The 22259-nt window shown below is 37.1% G+C and overlaps 1 long non-coding RNA gene across 1 annotated transcript; it reads left to right on the top strand.

Moving 5' to 3' along the window:
• Nucleotides 1–2509: 2509 nt before the first annotated feature.
• Nucleotides 2510–7008, top strand: LOC130240767 (uncharacterized). Its single transcript, XR_008838795.1, has 3 exons — nt 2510–2616; nt 4158–4266; nt 6675–7008. It is a non-coding gene; the product is annotated as an uncharacterized LOC130240767 (long non-coding RNA).
• Nucleotides 7009–22259: the final 15251 nt, after the last annotated feature.

Below are 22259 nucleotides of genomic sequence, written 5' to 3'. Positions count from 1 at the left end.
TATCGAGTATGTGTTTTACACAGTTGATGCCGTTCCAGCCGCAACCCAACACTGGGAAACACCCATACACTATTGCAATTACACACATACACTATGGCCAATTTAGCTTATTCGATTCACCTATATCGCATGTCTTTGGACTGTGGGGGAAATCGGAGATCCCAGAGGAAACCCACACGAACATGGGGAGAACATGCAAACTCCACATAGAAACGCCAGCTGGGCCTCGAACAAGCGACCTTCTTGCTGTAAAGTGATTGTGCTACCCACTGTGCCACCGTGACGCCCCAAATGAAGGAATCCCATAAGGCCCAACCCTGCTTAACTTCCGAGATCAGATGAGATCGGGCGTGCCAAGGGTGGGATGGCTGGTAAGCTATATTGATTAATCAATTAATTAAAATGAAATAAATGAGGAAAAATGTAAAATAAAAAAGTAATAAATAACTCATGGACAGGGCCAGACCAAATCTGCGGACATTTTTTGTTATTTCTGCGCAGAATTTTGTAAAAAATCTGCAGATTTATGCGGAAAGATTTTGGAAGTATCGTAACTAAAAATATATATGAAAAAAAAAAAACCTTTTTAACTTTAATGTTAACATTGCAAATCCAATTAAATCCACTTATTTTGAAAACAAAGCAAGTCTTTCACATAATATATCTACTAAAAGGCTGAAAATATTACTTTACAAACTATTGTAAATAAATTAAATGAACATTTTCATAATATTACTGTAATTTAGAAACTGAATAAGGCGATGCAGAGGGTAGCACTTTCGCGTCACAGCAAGAAGGTCACTGGTTCGAGCCTTGGCTGGGTCAGTTGGCGTTTCTGTGTGGAGTTTGCATGTTCTCCCCGTGTTCGCGTGGGTTTCCTCCAGGTGCTCCGGTTTCCCCTACAAGTCCAAAGATGTGGTATAGGTGAATTGGGTATACTAAATTGTCCATAGTGTATGAGTGTGTGTGAATGAGTGTGTATGGATGTTTCCCAGTGATATGTTGCGTCTGGAAGGGCATCCACTGCGTAAAACATATGCTGGATGAGTTGGCGGTTCATTCCGCTGTGGCGACCCCAGATTAATAAACAGATTAAGCCGAAAAGATAATGAATGAATGAACAAATGACAAAAAAACAGGAAAATGTAAAATAACAAAGTAATAAATAACTCATTAATAGGGACAGACCAAAATCTGCAGACATTTTTTGTTATTTCTGAACACAATTTTGTAAAAAAATCTGCAGATTTATGCGGAAGGATTTTGGAAGTATCATAACTAAAATATATATGAAATAAAAATAATACATTTTTAACTTGAATGTTTACAATGCAAATCCAATTAGATCCACCTTTTTGGTAAACGAAGCAAGTCTTTCACATAATATATCTACTAAAAGACAGAAATATTACTTTACAAACTGTATTGTAAATAAATCAAGTGAATGTTTTCGTATTAGCCATTAATATTACTGTAATTTGGAAACTGAATAAATATAAATGTACACACATTTAGACAAGTAAATAAATAGACTCAATGGTGGGCTAAAAAGCTGCGGATTTCTGCGTGCGCAGATTTCGTGTGGGCCAACTCATTGATAACAAACAACGTTTAATCACAAATTATTTATATTCATAGTAATTAATAATGTTGATATTGATATAGATTTTAATTATAATAATACTAATAATAAATAAATCTGTGTTAGTTAATATGATGTTAATTTCCTGCACCTGTCAAGTCCAAGGTTGGACTTCCAATATTTGGTGTTAGAGGCTAGGCATGGGACGGTAACGATTCTTAAGGTATACCGCGGTTTGGAAAGTCAAGGTTTTAAAAACCGCCAAAATATTCTGCTATACGGTTTCTAAGGTATGTGTAAGATTTTTATTTACAGTTTTTTGAATTAGTTTTTTTAGGAAAACAGTATCTCCAGCAGAAAAAAATATCCAAACATGCCATTTTAAATTGTAAAGAAAACTGTTTTTAAAACTAATGAGGACAGCAGAAGTTAATGATTCATTTTCATTATTCAGCCTGACGTCTACTGCTCCAAAATATTATAAATGTTTCTCAAAATGAAATATACTGTGTTCAAAGGGGAAAAAGTTTTATTTTTTTTACCCAGACATTATAAAAATAATATATTTTAGAGCAGTAGTCACAATGCCGTGAAACTGATCTTTTTATTCAAGGTAATCATATGGGTGTCAAAAGAGTCAATGGAATACCTGTTGTCCTAGGTTGTGGTCCACCTCAAATACTCTTTACATGGAATGTGTTTCGCCACAAGGTGGTGCTGCTGGTATATCATTGTATAACGTGCAAACATAGGCTATTTAACTGCAGTGTTTTGCCCGCGTTTAGTGTTCAATCATATAGGTTTCTGTTCATAGAATTCCCACACATTTCAGATTCGATTACAGTTAACTAAATGCACAGGTTTGTCCTTTCAGAATACAGTACTGACAGATTGAACCAATCAGAGTGAGCAGCAGATTACATCCTTGCTGTTGCGCAACAGGGTGTGGGGGCTATTTAACCTAGCTGCTCCCTCTAAGCATTGCACAGAGATTCTAAGATATATTTTGTACTACAGCTCTGAGGCAACGCCAGGTAAGTCTTTTAAATACATTAATAACTTTGTTTCCATTATCTAAGAAAGAGTTTCTACTGTACACCATTTGTGGCTAGTTGCTATGTGCGCATTCCAAATTAATGGGATTATGAATCAACATTTAATTATATTACTTATGTAATGCATTAAATGTCGTGTGTAGTAATGTGAAGGGAATGCTTTTCATTTGAAGCCATAGCCTATGGCAGCATATGTTTGTGCTCACCTGTCAGTGAAGTGGTATAACGTTAGATAGTGTCCGCCCTTGGATTCCTCTTGTATCGAACGGTAACGGTAGATAAGGTGTGCACTGTGAGCTGAGCAGTCCGTTAATAATTCTCTCGACGCATAAAAGCTTTTTAGAACACACAGTTGCAGCAAAACATCTCGTCGACTGGAAAAACATACAAAAGAGATACTATAAAAATAGTTATAATAGTAAAAGATTTGGCAGACAATCTCTGCTCTTTGGCGACGAGTCTTGGGTGTGGTGAATACTGCTTTTATCGTGATCATACCTATTAGGAAATGCACCACACAGCCGCCCAAATGGATTATTTCTTCACCACATTTGTATGCATATATGTTTGGTTTGAGATGTTTAGAAAATAGGCTTTGAGAGGTGAACTTTGCTGTTAGTGTTGCTCCAAGAATACAGTGTGGCATTAAGGTCTTCAATACATAAAGAGGCTCCATTCAAAATAACTATTATCGGACTGTATTCAATATGAAATGGAATATCAAACGTCCTTTTTTGACACATGGCATTAATATGCAACTCTAAGAACTTTAATATTAGAATTTTTTTTTATCTTAACTGAAGTTAGCTCCACAAAATGATTTTGTAAAATTACTTCTTGTGACTTTATTTATGTTTAAATATACAAAAATCAACCTCCAGCACACTTTTTTCCCCTGCGCTCACACGCCCACACATCTGGTTTGTTGTCCTTCTGAGGACTTTCCGTAGACATATATATATTTTTTTCTATTTTTTTACCCTAAACCCAACCCCTCAGAGTAAACACTCAACATTTTTATATTTTCAGAAGTCTGTAGAGTTTAGAACGTTGTTTACCCATGGGCAAACAACAGTGGCTGACTTCTAAGCCTTTTAAACGAATGATGACAAGTCCGCATGTTGTTGTGATATTTCACTATGCAAGTGAGGACATTTGGCCCTTACACACACACAAACGCTGCAGTAATACTTTATAGTTTAATTTTTAGTCAGTGTTGTTGATAAAGGCTTATGTAACATAGCTTTTGAACACATACCTGAGGGGAGGGTGGAGTATGTATACGTGTCCAGACAAAGTCATGAATGCTTGAACTTACATTTTTGAGGAAAATAGCATTGGGTAGTTAAAATGCACAAAACAAAAGGATTACAAATAGCATAAATGTAATTTAACCAAAACATACTTTAAATAAAAGTTGATTCATGAACAACCAGTCATAAGGAATGTTTAGAAGAGAATAAGTTCATTCTGTGTGTTAAGGCTGAAATTAACTGATTTAATTACTTGAATTCTTGCAGACTCTTCAAAATGAGTGATAACCCTGTCAAAGCAGAAGTGCAGAACTTTGACAAAAATGTCTAAAAAAGACAAACACAGAGGAGAAGAACGTTCTTCCGACAAAAGAGGGTAAGCGAGTTTGGCAGCCTCACCCTCATAAGTCATTGTACCAGAACACAGCTTAGCCTTGCAGAGTCGTGTGCTGACCTGACACAAAGCAAACATTACAAGAATATTCGCATACTGGAATTCTTCTAAGATAAGACTATCTGTCTCTTTCACCTGGCTAAGGTGAAGAGTACACAAGAGAGGATCACAAAGAACACAAGAACAATGATTACCGTTAGCAGCAGGATTTATGAATTTTAAGCTTTGTTTTCATTAAAGGAATAGATCACTCAATAATTATCTGTTAATTTACTTGCAGGCTGGCCACCCAAGATTGTCTTTTTTCAGTAGAACAAAAATGAAGAATCAATTTCAAAGGCAGAAACACAGATACAGGCAACATACAAGACCTTATAAAGCGAAGCAATCATTTGTACCTACAGTTGAAGTCAGAATTATTAGCCCCCCTTTCAATTGTTTTTTCTTTTTTAAATATTTCCCAAATTATGTTGAAGAGAGCAAAGAAATGTTCACAGTATGTCTGATAATATTTTTTTCTTCTGGAGAAAGTCTTATTTGTTTTATTTCGGCTAGAATAAAAGCAGTTTCTAATTTTTTAAAAGCCATTTTAAGGACAAAATTATTAGCCCCTTTAAGCTATATTTTTTTCAATTATTCTACAGAACAAACCATTGTTACACAATAACTTGCCTAATTACCCTAACATGCCTAGTTAACCTAATTAAGTTAAGCCTTTAAATGTCACTTTAAACTGATATATTATGCACTGTCATCATGGCAAAAATTAGTCATTAGAAATGAGTTATTAAATCTATTATGTTTAGAAATGTGTTGTAAAAATCTCTCTGTTAAACAGAAATTGGGGAAAAAATAAATGGTGGCTAATAATTCAGGGGGGCTAATAATTCTGACTGTATATTTTGCTCTTAGATGTAATAAAACTGCATTCACATCAGTGCAGTTTTGCTACAGTATCTCTGTAATTGGTTTGCATCATGACATTAGGAATTTATTTTGGGGATTTGTTTTACGTTGCCTAATTTGCATTTCTTACTCGATCTTATTGATTGATAAGGAGCATGAGTGAAAATGATCTTCTGTGTTCTGCTGAAGAAAGAATCCAATGAGTAAATTAACAGCATTGTGTTTTTATTTAAATTAATTCTACAGTTTTTTGCATGCCTAAATTTGAAATTTGTTTTTCTCGTTCAGTGGAAGTAACTCTGCGATTCATTTACATCTGAATTTGAATTTACAGTTTCCTCAAAAAGAAAAAAATAAATAAACAGGAAGATATCTTGCAGATCTGTGTGTGCCAACATTGTAATGATGATATAATGTTTTCAAATGATAAGTTATACCAAAGTCCCTTTTAGGCAAGTCATTTCACTCAGCAGCCATTTTAGAAATGCCTCTTGAGGCATAATGCTCGGGCATTCTGTTTGAATGGGGAAACAACATATTCTCCACAATTGCTTGCCAAGCTTATGATTAAATTTCATATTATTCATTCATATTTCACTTTAGTTTCATTTCTAAATAATACAAATCTGCAGAAACTTTTGGCTGGTCTGAGCCCCTCCCGCTGAGAATCTTCAGTCTATATTGATCGCTGATTGGCTCTTGTACTAGAAGGCGGGGCTTCATTCTCTATTTTCCCGATTCAAAACTACACAAGTGACATATCATGTGTATTCTATAGTCTTTGGTTATACCAAAGAACTTAGAATCACCAAGAGGCGACACTCAATAGAACATTCCATTGCAACAGCAGCGCCCAGCAACAGCCCCGCGATTCCGCCATTTTGGAGTGAAAGCGATTGGCCGTCCATTGGATCTTATTGCCGTCGTGATGGCTAGCAGCTGCTTTGTTTTTTGTTTATTTATTTAAAAAGCACATTAAAGCTGAGATACAACCTGAAAGATGACAATACAACACTTACTATGACAATCACCAGCACTTTTAATAGTTTATTTTATTTTTATGATAGTCTATTTTATATTTTAGTTTATGCTGTTGTTCTGTTGGAATTTTCATTCCAAAGTGGCTGTCGCTTGACACTAGCGGCATCTAGTGGCTGTTTCCCAAATTGCACTAGAGTGTCGCCTCTTGGTGATTCTATGCGCTTTGGTTATACTTAAGAGCAGTGTTGGACAGATCATGAACTATAACACCACAACTCAGCTCCTCCTGAGAGCTGTGTGCTGAGAATTGGAGTTGTCAAACAGTATAACAATGATGTTCAAAAGGTTTTAGATAACACAAAATGAACCCTTTTGTTGTTGCATTGTACATTTTTATGCTACTCAGACCATTCATCCTAACATTTCATTTTAAACCTTGGTAGTCAAACTATTTGCACTGGCATTGTTTTCTATACCACTACTCCTATTTCATCTTTTCACAGATATTGAGCAAGAGAAGAAGGCCGGAGAGGGGGCAAAATGAATCTAACCTGTCACACCTATTCTCACATCCTCACAATTCTTGTACCATGATCTACACATCAATTCTAATTCTATATATGAGATTCATAATAACAGCAGCTTAAAAGCCATAACACCGGGGAATCATCTATTCATCGCAACTGTGGATATCTTCAGTCTTTTAAACTTGTGATTTGTATAGGAGATGGATAACGCCCACATCATTCTGGTGCCGTTTTCTGTTGGCCATTCTTCTTTAAATAACATGTGAGATTATATTTTTGTGTAATAAATGAAAATACAGAAGCTCTACAATTTTTCCCAATGTCCATTTCTTTGTGAAAAGAAACTTTAGCAATTGTCTCCTGAAAAAAGCTAAGATAATACATGGTTGTTGCAACCCAGGCTCATTCTGAAAACGTAGTCCTACATACGTTTTTGGAGACCACGAAATATGTCCCAGGATGTACGTATTTTTGCAGTTTTTGTTTTCGCAAATCCACGAGAGGCCGCTGTGTACTCTTTTTCACATCTCAAATTTCTCTCGCGAGTGCCGTTTCGCGCCTGCTGTTTTCGTGTAAACCCATCAGAGGCCACTGTTGATTGACTGTTTCACTGACTGACTGACCAATCGTCTAACCCACCCTCCTCCTTCCCTAAACCCATCCAATTTTATCGATTGACCCCCCACCCATCCACCCACAATTTACAAAAGCAATTTGGTAAAAGAAAAGCCCTCATCCGATTTTTTTTTTACCATGTTTTTGGATTTTACCACATTCTCACCCTGTTATTTACTTGTTTATTTAATTTTTTTTTGTCTTACCTGACACGAACCCCGTTGTCATGGTCAATTCCTCTCTGCTTCTCAAGTCCGCCGACATACATGACGAGCTAACCGGACAAACTGATTACAGTGGGAAAGGCGTCCACACAGAGGTAAGCGGTCAGCTGGTAAGCACGAAACAGAACGGTTTCATACCGCCCCCTAGCATTTGTTTAAAAAATTAAATGCTGCCATACGTACCTCCGCGGTCTGCAGAAACGTATGTAGGACTACGCTTTCAGAATGAGCCTGTGTTTGGTTTTTGAACCCATGAAACTCATCACTTAGAATAAGTCATTAAAAAAGCAGCTAACACTTTTTGTGGTTTGTAAACCTTACAACTTGGAGGTTGAGTATTGATGACAAAACCTGAAGTTATGGCCAGTACTCATGGTTAGAGTAGGGGCGAAGAAAGACATTTTTTAAGTCAGTGGACCTTTGTGAAATGGGGTGGACCTCAGTGCATACTTTTAAACTAAGTAAATAATAACTGCTTTCTTTTTCAATTCATGTTTATTTAAATAGCACTTTTTACAATGTAGATTGTGTCAAAGCAGCTTAACAAAGTTCTAGTAAAGTCCAGATTTCAGAGTTGAAGTTCAATTTAGTTCAGTTCAGTGTGGTTGAAGTTTCGCTGCTGAAAGTTCAAACACTGAAGAGCAAATCCAGAGAAGCGCAGCTCTACAAGTCCCAATCCAAGCAAGCCGGTGGTGACAGTGGTGAGGAAAAAAACTTCACCCATTGATAAAGAGAAGGGGGAAAAAAAGCCTCAAAAGGAACTAGGATCTGTTGGGCACATTATTCTTCTGGCCAAACTTCCTGTGTGGAGCTGTAGTCTAGGCGGCGGAGGCTGGAGAAGCTGCAGGGGTGAGTAGGTCACTGGTGGGGAGTCTGGCCTAAACGATCAATGCGGGGACTCGTCTGTCACGGTGGTCTTTCAGGAATCAGTCTCATGCACTCCATTCCTCCATGACGACCACTGCATCAGCTCGTGATACTGCCTGGTCCAAGATTATGGATATCTTGGGATCATCTCTTCACAGGTCTTGGATCGCATCAATGACACTGCATAGTCTCTAGGGACCTCGGAATGAGTATCCCCCGGTGGAAATAGAGAAAAAAGAAAATAATTAGCGTAGCTGCTGTTCATAGTATATAAACAAGATGCAAAAATGAAGTGTTATAAATGAAAATAGCAGTTATATAAACAAACATGTAAAGCATATGAGAGTTTCTAACACAGTGTCTGGTGTATTAAGGAGGAGTGTGTCCTGCAGGTGGTTGTCAAGCCAGCTAACCTGCGTGGAGCACATTCATGCATCATACTGCTATGTGATGCACAGTGTGTATGCTAAAAAGATAGGTCTTTAATCTAGTTTCGAACTGAGAGAGTGTGTCTGAGCCTCGGACATTATCAGGAGGGCTATTCCATAGTTTAGGAGCCATAAATGAGAGAGCTCGACCTCCTTTACTCGACTTTGGTATTCTAGGTACTACCAGAACCCCTGAGTTTTGAGATCTTAAAGATTTCTTCTTATATCTGTCATATCTGATAATATGGTGATTGATTTAACAAAGTGTGCATTGATATGTTGAGTATAAAACACTTATTTAGCAATAACAATTTTGTAAAAAATACATCCAGAGTTCTAAATCATTGACATGAGGCTATAGAAAGCAGATCTTTTCATTCAAGATGTGAAAGCAAAAATAGAGATGTTTATTCTGATACTGTTTGTCTCAAACAAGAAAAAAATATATAACAACATGAATTAGGCATGTTCTTGCTTTATAACAGGCAGTAATGTAAATATTTATATTGAAATATTTTAAACTTAAACATTTCTGGCATTCCCCCTGATGTAACAGTCAGAAACTTTCTTTTTTCTGACCTGAGCTAATATACTGTACTGAACCAACCAGCTCACATTTTTGCATCCATGTTGACTTTAATTTGTTTGTTGCTATTAGAACTTTCACCAAGTTATTTTTAGAGCATGCATGCAAAGTTATTGGATACAGACGAGCACAACAAGTGCAGTTTGCGAATGTTCATTGGAACGATGGATTTAGCAAACGGCAAATCAATGAACTATGTTTGTAACGGCGGAACTTGAGACCTTAGTTGGCTAATGATGGCTTTCGTAAATGCACCCCAGGTCAGAATTTTTTTTCTGTCTGTTACATCAGGGGGAATGCCAGAAATTTTAAAGTTAAAAATATTTCAATCTAAATATTTACAATTACTGCCTGTTATAAAGCAAGAACATGCCTAATTCATGTTGTCATATTTTTTTCTTGATTTTAGACAAACAGTATCAGAATGAACATCTCTATTTTTGCTTGCATATCTTGAATGACAAGATATCTTGCACAAAGAAATTATGGGTAAAATAAATTAAGAAATTATAAAGAAGTTGTTACCACCCTGCGAGTTATGTCGTTGTTTGGGAAATGCACCCCTGAGCTAATATACTGTACTGAACCAACCAGCTCACGTTTATTCATCCATGTTGACTGTAATTCATTTGTTGCTATTCTGCATTTCATCACTATCTAAAAAGATGTTTCATCTACAATACATGCTCAGAACTTTCACCGAGTTATTTTTAGAGCATGCATGCAAAGTTGTTGGATGCAGACGAGCACAACAACAAGCGCAGTTTCTCTGTGTCCTCAGTGGTGATGATGGCAGACAGATAAAAAAAATCTAAAAAGTCGGGGGTTTGGGCTTGAGGGGGGGGGGGGTATGGTTGGGCTTGAGTGGACAAGATGGTATTTTGAAAAGTGGGGGACACATTTTCCCTCTGTCCAGTAAAAGTTACATCCTTGTACATTTAGAGCCGTGACGTCAACACACAGAATCTATCTGCACTGTTCAGCACGGTTGTCTTACTGTGCCAAGTATTCCTGGTCTAGAATGGTTTGTAATCGTGCCACACCGTTCCAGGCTCTATGGAAAAACAACTGTAATTTTACTGAACTGTTCTTAGAACAGTTTGACATGATAGTGGAAAGGTAGCTTATAATAACTGCTTTCTTATCTGTCATCTCTGATGATACAGTGATTGATTTATCAAAGTGTGAGCTGATATGTTGAGTATAAGCTTTTAGCCAAAAAAAATAGCAAAAATGCATCCAATTTTCATGCATGTTGACTTAAATTAGTTTTTTGCTATTCGGCATGTCATCGCTGTCTGAAAAAATGTTTCAACCTCAATACATGCTCATTAGAACTTTCACCGAGTTATTTTTAGAGCGTCCAAGTAAAGTTATTGAATACAGATGAGCTTAAGAACAGACGCAGTCTCTCAGTGTCTTCAGTGATGATGACGACAGGCAGATAAATAAAAAAACATAACAAGTAAGGTGCACATTTTCTCTCTGTCCTCAGTAAAAGTTACACCCCACCCTTGTATATATATATATATGTATATGTATGCTTTCTCACTGCAACCGCACCAGACAGTGTGCATTTCTGAACCAAGACCACCTCATTTAGGTGATCTCGGACTCTGGATCCAAATGCAATTGTCATGTACACATATGGCCAAATGAATTAACGGGGGAAAAGCGCCAGTTTCAAACAACAAGGAGTGAAAGCACCCTGAGATCATCTGATCAATGTGGTGAAAAAGCAAATCCAATCAAACAAAATAGGCTATATCCCTGCTGTATAATGGTTATGTAATAGGCATTTATGTTAGGGGTGTAACAGTACACTGAACTGTTCTGTTATCAGCAAGAGAGGTAGAAAGTGAAACTGACTGTACCGGAGCAGCACAGAATGGAACAATTAAGCCATCAGAAATGGACAGCCTGTATAGTGGAATAGTAGATATGTGTTGTCGCTGTAGTTAAGCTAATTTATAAAGGAACACAATCTATATTAGCATGACTAAAGATATATGAATCTACATATGTTGATATGCTATCCTTATTTTCAGCCCGATTGATTGGACAAGCATTTTTTTTAGCCCTACGCTATACCCAGAGTATAAAATACATATAAATATGTTTGTATCACTTACTTTAATCATTACTTTTGGAATGTCAAGCGACTTTAACTAGCACAACAAAACATGTTTCCAAAGAGAATCACCTATTGCACCTTTAAGTAATGATCTGAGATGATGCCAGCAAATTCTTTTTTTGTCCCTATTATGTGTTTTTAAAATGACCTTCCATGCAGTGCGTAGCACAGCACTAAGGGAATGAAAACATCTAGGTTTAAATCTGAAAGTGCACAAATTTCTAAAACTAATGATTCTTTAACAAAAGAGTCGACTCAGAGTCGAATAAATGAATCATGTTAGATCACATTAATGTCAACATGGTACATCACCAAATATGTAGTGCTGGATCTGGTAAAATGTGAACGCGCCTTTCCCTTCAGACATTAGCTAAGCGCGGGGGATCTTGGGACTAATCGTGACATGAAGATGACGATCACTGACAGATGGAGATTCGGCTGTGGGGAATAAAGGGTTAAAGTTAATTTTCAGCAACATCTCCTCTTTTGCCTTTACAACAAGCCTCATACTTTTCATGACATCCTTCAGGTGTAGACTCATTTAAAGTCATGTAAGGTTTTAATCAGGTTTCTGTTAAACAGCAAACATCTAGCTTTAGATCGTTTATCTAATTACAGTTCAATCTTAAGCCAAGCTTGCACATTTGGTAAAGACAGCTGTAAGAATCATAGGGAAAAGGGAGTATCAATCTTTAGAATCTGTTTATGAGCAATGAGAATCTCCTAAGATAATATCTGACTGCTCACATATTTTGTTTTGTGAGTATGAGTTCTGTGAGACTGCCTTCTGGTAGATGATACAGGCTGCTTGTTTGCAGATACAATTAATTTAAGAAATCTTTTTCACCTACAGTATGTCAGTTAGACTTATGTAATTCTCTTCTTTGAATGTATTTTTTGTGTGTTTATTTGTTGTTGTTGGTTTTTGTTCAGTGCATGCAAATGAATATAAAATGTATCAAATAAAATAAACTATATTTAACAAAAATATATTTAGAGGAAAGTTATTATTACTCATCCTGCCATTACCTGCTTACAAAAGTTACTTATTCACCTGTTTGTGTGTCTAAAGCCTGGCTTACACTTTGACTGTAACTTGTCAGACTGCACAAACATGATCCCCATGTCAGACTGTAAGATCTCAGCTGTGATAATGTCAGACAGAGTGACAATGAAGATACACCAAACACGGACATGCAAGGTAAATCATCCAGTTTGACATCATATATCCACGACACATTCACTAACCCATTTTAAAATCTCAAAGCAAACATAAACAATCTGTAGCTGTAATTTTGCTTGCATCATGCCTCAATAATAAAACTAGAAAAAATACCATTTTGACATTTCCCTGCAGGTGTTTACAGTTGTCTTCAGATTCAGCGCTCCTATTGGTTCTTGGATTGCCACTCATCATCAGCTAAATTCACACAAATGTCTGAGATCTTCTGACACTGCCAGAATTTCTTCAGAGGGAAAATTTAATTATGATTGCTGTTATGAGGTTGTTGGTCAACATGTCAAACCAATGATCAAAGATCACAGAATTTAGCCTAGGATTTTAGGAATCTTTTCGGATTTCCCAAATTTGTCTCAGATGACCAAATCATGGCTAAAATCGCAAATTGTGAGCAGGGCTTAAATTAGCAGCTGAAAGTCCACAGCTCTGCACAGTTTAGCTTTACCTAAACCTGATGTCACAATCACCAGCGGACTAGCCTGGGCAGATCACTGGAGAACAACACACGTGCCATGTTAAGGAATTACAACTCCCAGCAGGCACCTCGCACATACCAGTTCCTGTTTCCCACTGATTACACACACACAACCGGTCAACCAAGATCATTGTGGACTGATTTCATGGACTATAAAGACACACACACACACACACACACACACACACACACACACACACACACACACACATTGTGTTATGTTAAACAGTTTAGTGACCATTACACTGAAAAAAGTGTTGCATGCAAAACTGTTGCACACAATTTATTTGTGTTGAATTTAAACAAACAAATTAAATTGAGCAATGTTCAACTTAATTTGTTTGTTTAAATTCAGCTTAAATAAATTATTTACAACCACTTAACGTAAAAAAATTTAGTAAATCCAAGGAATCATCTTTGAATATTTTTTTTCAGTGTACGACACGTTTCCCTTACCTTGACTTGCCTGATTTGACCTTTTCTTTGTTTCTTTGTTTGCGTAGTTAGCCGCCTGTACCATTCACCTGTTTACCAACCACTCTTTGGATTACTCCACATACACCTGTTTGTTCCTGATTGACCCTTGCTTGCTAGAAAATTCTCTTAATAAAACTGCATTTGGTTCCTCAACTCCATTGTCCAGCATACTAACATTACACCTGACCACAAGTCCTTCAGTCTTGTTTACCTACAGATACATGTGTTGGAACTAATTGTTGCAGGCCTTTGGCCCAAGTCAATAAATGCCTGCATTGAAATTCAAGTCAGTGTCTCTCATCATTTTGTAACAATAATAAACTATTAACAAGTTAATAAAAAAATTATGACAAAATTAAAAATTTGGTGGAAAATATTTGATTATTACTTGTATTAATAAAGGAGTTGTATTATGCTTACCACACCTTTGTTCTTGCGTAAAAGGTTAGTTGTGCCAAGTGTGTTAGGGAGTGAATTCCCAGAAAAGAGCATGTGATAGCTGTTTTATAGTACAGTCAATGTAACTTTGAGCTATCTTTGATAAATCAGGCGAGATGTGCTTTCACTTGACAAAAATGTGTTTTCACAACCCTTTACGTGTGTGGTCATGTCTGAAGAGAAGCATATTTGTATGCTGTGCCAAAATCATTAGATGTATTTTAGATACAGAGAAGAACAACCAAATGTTTGTGTGAGACAGTGTTTGTAACATTTCAAATATATAGAGATATATTAAATACATTGAAGCATTTGTACTACAAAGATGTGTAACTGATTTATTGTATTGATTATGTCAATTAACTGTTTCTTTTAATGATGATTGTACCTACTCATCACGATATGGTCATAAAAAAAATTTCTTAATCTTTTTTATTTATTTTTTTTTTTGCAAAAATATAAATGATGTTTCCTTACACAATAGTCATTTCCTCAATGTTAGAATAGTTTCCATGTTATTGCTAGGGTGTTTGAGCGGTTGCCAAAGCATTGCAATGTAATGTTGGTTGCAACTCTAAAAACGTAGCCCTAAATAGATTTCTAGAGATTGCGAATTATGCATCCAGAAGTACGTGTGCTGAATTTCATCTTTAAAACGAATGCTACTGGGTGGTATGACGCCATTCCTTTTCATTCTTACCAGCTGACTGCTTACCTTTTTATGGATGGCTTTCCAGCTGTTACCAGTTTGTCAAGTGACTTGTTGTGTATGTCGGTGGACTTGAGAGGAAAGAGGAGTTAACCACGACGATGGGGTTCAAGTTTGGCGAAGAACGATTCCAAAAAGCAGGTAAGACAAAAACCAAAAGATAAAATAAGTAAACAACGGTGAGAATGTGGTAAAATCTGAAAACGTGGTAAAAATCAGGTGAGGGCTTTTCTTTTTCTGGATTGCTTTTGAAAACACTGTCGGTTGAGTTTAGGGTAGTGGGTGGGCAGGTCAATCAGTGCTTATGAAAACACTATTGGTTGGGTTTAGGTAAGGAGGAGGGTGGGTCAGTCGATCAGTCAGTCAGCCGACAGCGACCTCTGGTGGATTTACGTGAGAAGAGCAGGTGCAAATTGCACTCGTGAAAGAAATTTGAGATCTTAAAAAGTGTACACAGCGGCCTCTGGTGGAGAACTGCAAAAAAATTGCTCCTGGGACATATTTGCCGCTCTCCAGATATGTATAATAGGTCTACGTTTTCAGAATGAGCCTGGGTTGGTTGCTTTGCAGTTGGCTAAGAAAAAATGTACACAGGTGTTTCCACAGCAGTACAAGCAGTGAAGGATGAGCATCCATTTTTTTATAGACTGCAAGCAGCCCTTATTATCGCAGACATAAAACCACACCCAAAACTCACTTTTTATTGGACCTAATGGTGTCACCACATATTTTTGTACAACTGTCTTTTATTCTTACATGCTGAACTACAGCTTCAGTGTGAATGTGATCATGTACAAACTTGTCTCTACATGTCAGAAGTTAGCACTATCTACTGTGCCATGTTTAAACATGATGAGGAACTTTCTGCAATATCTACAGGTCTGTAATGTGATGTTATGGGCTCTCCTTGTCAACAGTTTGAAATTTACATAAAAATGTCGGATATGAAAAAAGAAGCCTAAAGACTCTTGAAGTGAGACAGGGTGTCCGCGGGGTCTTAAAAAGTATGAAAAGTTGATAAAGCAATTATGAGAAAATTAAGGCCCTTAAAAGGTATTAAAAAGTCTTAATTACGTTTTTATGAGGTCTTACATTTTGTTCAAGTGTTGTCCAAAGTGTTTGACTCCAAAAAAGCATAAATATATTTATTTTTCTCCTAATATTGACAACGGCGGGCTCGATCCACGTGATTGGTTCGAGCTGGGGCACGTTCAGCCAAGCTCCTGCGTCAGGGTGATATCCCGCAATTTGCGACAAATGTGGGAAGGTGATGTGACGCTCCACATGTAGGGAAACCATAGAACAAAACAGACGGCAAAATAGGAAAATGTAAGTTAGCTTACTTCTGGTTGGAGAAAGATGAGTTTAAACAGTGGCTGAAGCCTGTCACTAAAAACAACAGCTTAATTTATTCTTTCAAGCTTTATTTTTTTATGAGCTTAATTGAGTTCTGTTGCATGGTTGTGCTCCATTGATTTATTTAACTATAACTGTTTATTAGCAACAGTTTATTAAGTTAAAGGTTTGATACTAATTAGAACTTGTAGTGGCGATGAGGTCTTAAAATATTCTGAGAAGATCTTTAAAAAGTCTTAAAAAGGTATTGAAATTATCTTTAGGATTCCTGCATATACCCAGGGAGATGAAGCTGGGTCAGAAGAAGATCAACCTTTGAAAGTGACTGTTGGCATCATTAAACAATCAACAATTTTATTTGGAGAAAAATGAAAGCTATTATACCATTTAAATGTCAATATATGACATTGAAACAGAAAGGGGAAATAAAAAATAAAGGCCTGAGCTGTGTGTGCATGTAGTTAATGTGTGTCTGTTTGTATTTAATAACCAGAATAACAGTCAACACAGGTACTAGTGTAAATATCAAGACTTCTGTTATATTAGTGCTGCGCATCGTGATGAAGACCAGTGTTGGGGGTAACGCATTACAAGTAACGAGTTACGTAATAATACTTTTCTAATTAATGAGTAAAGTAACTCATTACTTAAAAAAATTAAGTAATAATATTTGAGTTACTTTTTAAAAATCTACATGTAACTCGTTACTTTTTAGATTAATTAATATGCTTTTAAAAATAGTTTGCTGAATTAAAATTAGTGTAATCACGTTGAATCATACTCAATGAGAAAATGAGCTCCCCATGGAAAAACCAAGAAGGCAGAGCCTTACATTTCTGTGATGGAAGTATTCTCATTAATTTGAACGCATGAAAGAAAAGGGGCTTGTCCCAGTGGACACTAATTTTACTGAACTAATAAGACTAAAATACAAAAGTAACAAACACATTGGTTTAAGCTGTCAATAATCTCTATATACAGCATGTATTGCTTCAGGAATTTCTCAGAAGGTAACATTTAAAAAAAAAAATTTATACATTTTTTTAGAGTAAATGAAGGAGTAGTTTATACACTGTGTTGTTAAATGCAGATCTTCTCTATTTAACCCTAATTAATACCCTGCAAGACATCAAGCCTCAGGCGGGCATGAAAAAATGAAGTTTCACAAACTAGCACATGATAGGATTGACTACAGCTGATCCCTATCACTAATCACTAACTAGCCAATTGGATCATTCCAAATTTAATATAAATATCCAGCCTAAACTTCATTCCTCATCTTCGTTTTGGAACCCCCCTCCATCCATCCCTTCTCCTCAATTCTAAGTTCGGGTGACACGGTGGCTCAGTGGCTAGCACTGTTGCCCCAAAGCAAGGGAGTTGTTGGTTCAAACGCTAGCTGAGCCAATCAACACTCTCTGTTTGGAGTTTGCATGTTTCCCCAGGTACTCCGGTTTCCTCCCACAGTCAAAAGACATTGGGCTCCTCTATCTTGGGCTCATCTATCTCCGAGCTCAGGGTTCTCTCCCGGGACAGCATGCCAAACCTACTAAAATAGTCAAGCATTATCTAAGTGTGTACTCTTGAAAGTAACTCAAAAGTATTGTAACACATTACTTACAATAACAACAAAAAAAACTAAGTAACACAACTAGATGTTGTAAAGCATTACTTTCAAAAGTAACTTTCCCCAACACTGATAAAGACCACTCACTATTATTTTTGATTGTTTATTTTTTCTGAAATAGTTTAACAAAAGCTAAATCATTATGCATGGTGAAGCCCTAAACCTCTGTGATTCTTTTCCTAAAATGACATATTTTGTAAACTGAAGTATCTATGCCACTAACTATGCTCTAAAGTGGACTGATAGATCACATTATATTCATGTGAAACAGTATCTTTGCATTGGGAGCAGCTTTATTTGAATTGATTATAATAAAAGTAGCCTTAAATCCTGTATTGTAACTGCTGGAGATACAACAAAATGCTAGAACAATAGTATAGTAGAAATGAGAGCAGATCCGAGCAGACAAATCAACTTACGACAAGGTTAGCTTGAGATTTAAGAAACATTCGCATGCAGACAATCCCATTGTATGAATGACTGTATGCTGATAAATATGGGAACTGAAAACAATGGTAATCACGCCCTTAAATATCCACTCTCTAGGCTGCGTTCCAATCCACTTTAAGATACGCACTCACAAACTTTCCTAAACATGTTCTATTGGGGAAATTCCCACCAACATTTTAAAGTGCGTTCCATTTTGTCAAGTGAGCGAGGGAACCCACATAGCAAAAATCTCTGGCCCACACAACCTGCTTTTGCTTGGCCCCCATGCCGCAGAGAATTACTGTAGAGGACTGGACCAAGTCTGGCTTCCAGACAAGGGCCAAACATAGATCATATCTGGGCCAAGTCTCATCCAAGTTAATAACCCATAACTGGTCCACAGCGGAATGAACCGTCAACTTATCCAGCATATGTTTTTCGCAGCGGATGCCCCTCCAGCCGCAACCCAACACCGGGAAACATCCATACACTCTTGCATTCACACACATACACTATGTCAAATTTAGCTTATTCAATTCACTTATAATGCCTGTCTTTGGACTGTGGGGGAAATCGGAGCACCCGGAGGAAACCCAGCCAACACGGTGAGAACATTCCAACCTACCAGTCTACTTATAAACTAATGAGAGTTAGTTGAAATGTAGATGCAATGTAGTTAAATTCAACAAACAGACCATCTAAATAAAGTGAGACCAACATGTATTTTAAATGTGGGTCAAGATGGACCAACTTGCATGGCCCAAATATCCATTATTAGCATCTGGGCCAAATGCTACATTTGATATCTGGCCCAAGTATTGTGTGCCGCCTTAAAGACGGTGCCACCTCAGCCAAACCTGGGCCACGTTTGGCCCACATGCTGTATGTCAGTGCCGGATGAATGCCTGCTGTGCCAGCTTTATGCCAAATCTGGGCCAGAACTCTTTGCTACCTGGGAAAGCTTACATGGAGATACCATCCAAGGGAGCAAGTCTGTTTCATATCCACACTCCAAAAACTATTTATCCCAGAATGCAATGTGAACGTGACATTACAACAGTGTAGATTCCAAGTGCTCAAGGTTTTAGGGCATTCCATTGAGCACATTCAGATGTTCAGCTAGTGGATGCTTGTGTAACTTAATCAATGATGTTCATTCAAGTCAATGAGATGGAGGGAAGTTAGAGAGTGAATGCTTTGGTTAAACATAACCTAACAAAAATGGGAACTTCTCCAACAAAGAGAGGCTTAGGCTGTGTCTGAAATTGCTTACTTTTCTTTAATTAATGCTAAAACAGTATGCAAGCTCAGTATTATTTCTGAAATCATAGTATTCAAAAAACAGTAGACAAGTATCTACTACTTCCGAAGAGATGCTGAAATGCGAATCTTATGGATGCTACTCTATCCCATGATTTCACATGAGAGAATTAAATTTTTATGCCCTTCAATCACTAACTCGTAGTCTCTGATTTATGCCATTGATTACATAACACAGGTGCATTGCATTCTGAGACAAATGGTATAGGTGCTGGAGTGGACCCAATCCAAAACCAAAATTGAGAGGTCGAGGGTATGTCCATGTAAGCTTCCCTTGTTTACTTGACGTAGTAGAACACACTTTAAAATGAAAGCGGAGTTTCCCCTGAGGGGAAATACTTAGGGAAGTTCGCAAGTAAATTGGAACACAGCCTAACTGTTAGATTTCCACACAATAAATAGCCCAGTCACCACCCACATTAAGAACTCTTTCTCTTCTAAGCAGGCGCAGAATGTGTGCTCTGTCTTATATCAGTTAGCTGCTGTCTGTTTTGTGCTTTTTGGTCCAGATATGAGCCGACACGAGGCAACAACACAGTTAGGTTTCATTGGTGCTAATTGTTTGGTGTCAGCTTGGTGTGTACTGGCCCTGGTGTGTATCGCAGTCCAGGGGGGTATTCCAGAAAGCTGGGTTAACTTACCATCTGCTAAACCCTGAACTCTCGGTTGATTAACCCAAAACCTGCTTACCGCGAGTATGTTGGTTCCAAAACAGCTGATAAGAGTTAGTTAAATGTACCTCCTGAAGAAAACTGCAGGTTAATGCATGCACACGGCACATACCTGAAGGCATTTTCAGTAGATCACCGAATTCACGAGTCACCATAGAAAGTCACGGTTAGGAAAAAAGGGCAACGCATTTCACAGAGGCGGAGGTTTTAATCACAGATTACACATCTGCATCAATGAAAGAAAGAAATATAAGATAATAAATAGATAAGAAAAGGAAAAAGTAATAATAAGAAAATTCATTAGTTCATTAAATTACACATGCCACCCTGCCTTTTATTGTAATGAAAAATTAATCTTCTCTTTAACGTGCTTTTTGAGTATGTTATGTAACCATTCATGCATTTCATTTCCCTGGCATTAATTTCTTATGGCCACAATACAAATGTGTATTGACTAGTACTGTATATAAGGCTTATAGAAATTGTAATCCTTCTGGAGCTAGAAGAACTCTGTCCAAAGTCATAATTAAACACAGAAACCTACAGCTCCAGTAATATTTGATTACTGGAGCTGTATTAAACACTCAAGAATATTCTTTCTGTCATGCAGCTAATAGAAATGAGACTGAGGCCTGTCTAACTGCTGTGGGCCACCTGTTAGAGGAGCTGCTCTGTCCTTTAATAAAGGCTCATCAGTGGTTATTTGACTTAAACCACACAATCTGTCACTGTTGTACGTGATTGTTGTCAGTTAGCTTTAGGTTCTTTTTATGGTTTTTGTTCTGCATGCAGATAAAGTTCCTTCTGCCTCAACTAACAAGCAGTGTAAGAATTTGTCTGCAACTTTCCATATTTGAATTTCACTATTGTATCACAAAACAATCTTTTATTTATTTATTTTAATTCTAAAGTAGCTGTATAAGGTCCATCTTCAAAGACAAATAAAGTCACATGAGCATCATCTTAAGGTGAGAAATGTAGAGGAAAAATGTGTTACACGTTGAAAGGTGTGTGTTTAAAGCAGTGTAAAAAATCATTCATTTTATTTAAGGAAATAATGAAATGAACAGTGCTTCAGTCCAAACTATTTAATTAAATATTTTTTTTGACAAATTATATTTCTTAGCACTGTTCCATCTCTTTGGTCTGCTTGGGTCACTGAGGTTTCCTCTGTGTCAGGCTGCAGGTAGGGTGTCATATAAAGCAGAAAAGGGTATCCTTTGTCCTCCAGCAAGTAACAATGTAGTGCCTAGTAGTGATTCAATTGTATAATACAAATAAAATAAAAAGAAACATTGTGCAAAGCAACATTTGCTCTACACAATGTTTTTTATACTATATTTATATTACACACTTGAATCATTACTCCCTGACAATTGAGACAATCAGCCATTTAGCCTCAACATAGTGATGAGGTGGGGTCAACAATTATGAGCTAATAAGTGGAAGCAGTAATGAGTTTTATAGTTGAAACACCAAAAGATTAAGGACAGAAAATTAAGTTGTACCTGCACATTTACACTATGGACAGATTTCATATTATCAGTGTCCTTTAGTGACTGATGGAGCTTTAAACCGGCTGCAATTGATGCACACAATAGCATTTGGAAACTGAAAAAAATTATATTAAATGTATCAAGTGTGTGTGCGTGAATAGATGTATACATATGAACGACGTCCTACATCTTAAAATATGAATATATTTTCCTACAAAAGACAAAGCTGCACTTATTATATATAAGCTACAGAAAAATGTGAGGGGTGCAGAAAGGAAAACACGAGATCTCTATGAGAGATTCGAACTCGCCCCGCCGCGCTTTGTTGATCATTGGCGACACACTGTCCACTACGCTGTTGACACACTCTGAATCATCTGTGTATTGATAAGCAGTGGTTTATGACCAAGGAACTGTACAAAAGTGTATAAAACAGTTCAGTGCCAGGCATACTGTATGATGCTACTGC

Source organism: Danio aesculapii, chromosome 14 (assembly GCF_903798145.1).
Source record: "Danio aesculapii chromosome 14, fDanAes4.1, whole genome shotgun sequence".
Classification (NCBI taxonomy): Eukaryota; Metazoa; Chordata; class Actinopteri; order Cypriniformes; family Danionidae; genus Danio; species Danio aesculapii.
Note: the sequence above shows the minus strand (reverse complement) of the source record. Positions and strands in the feature narration are given on the sequence as shown.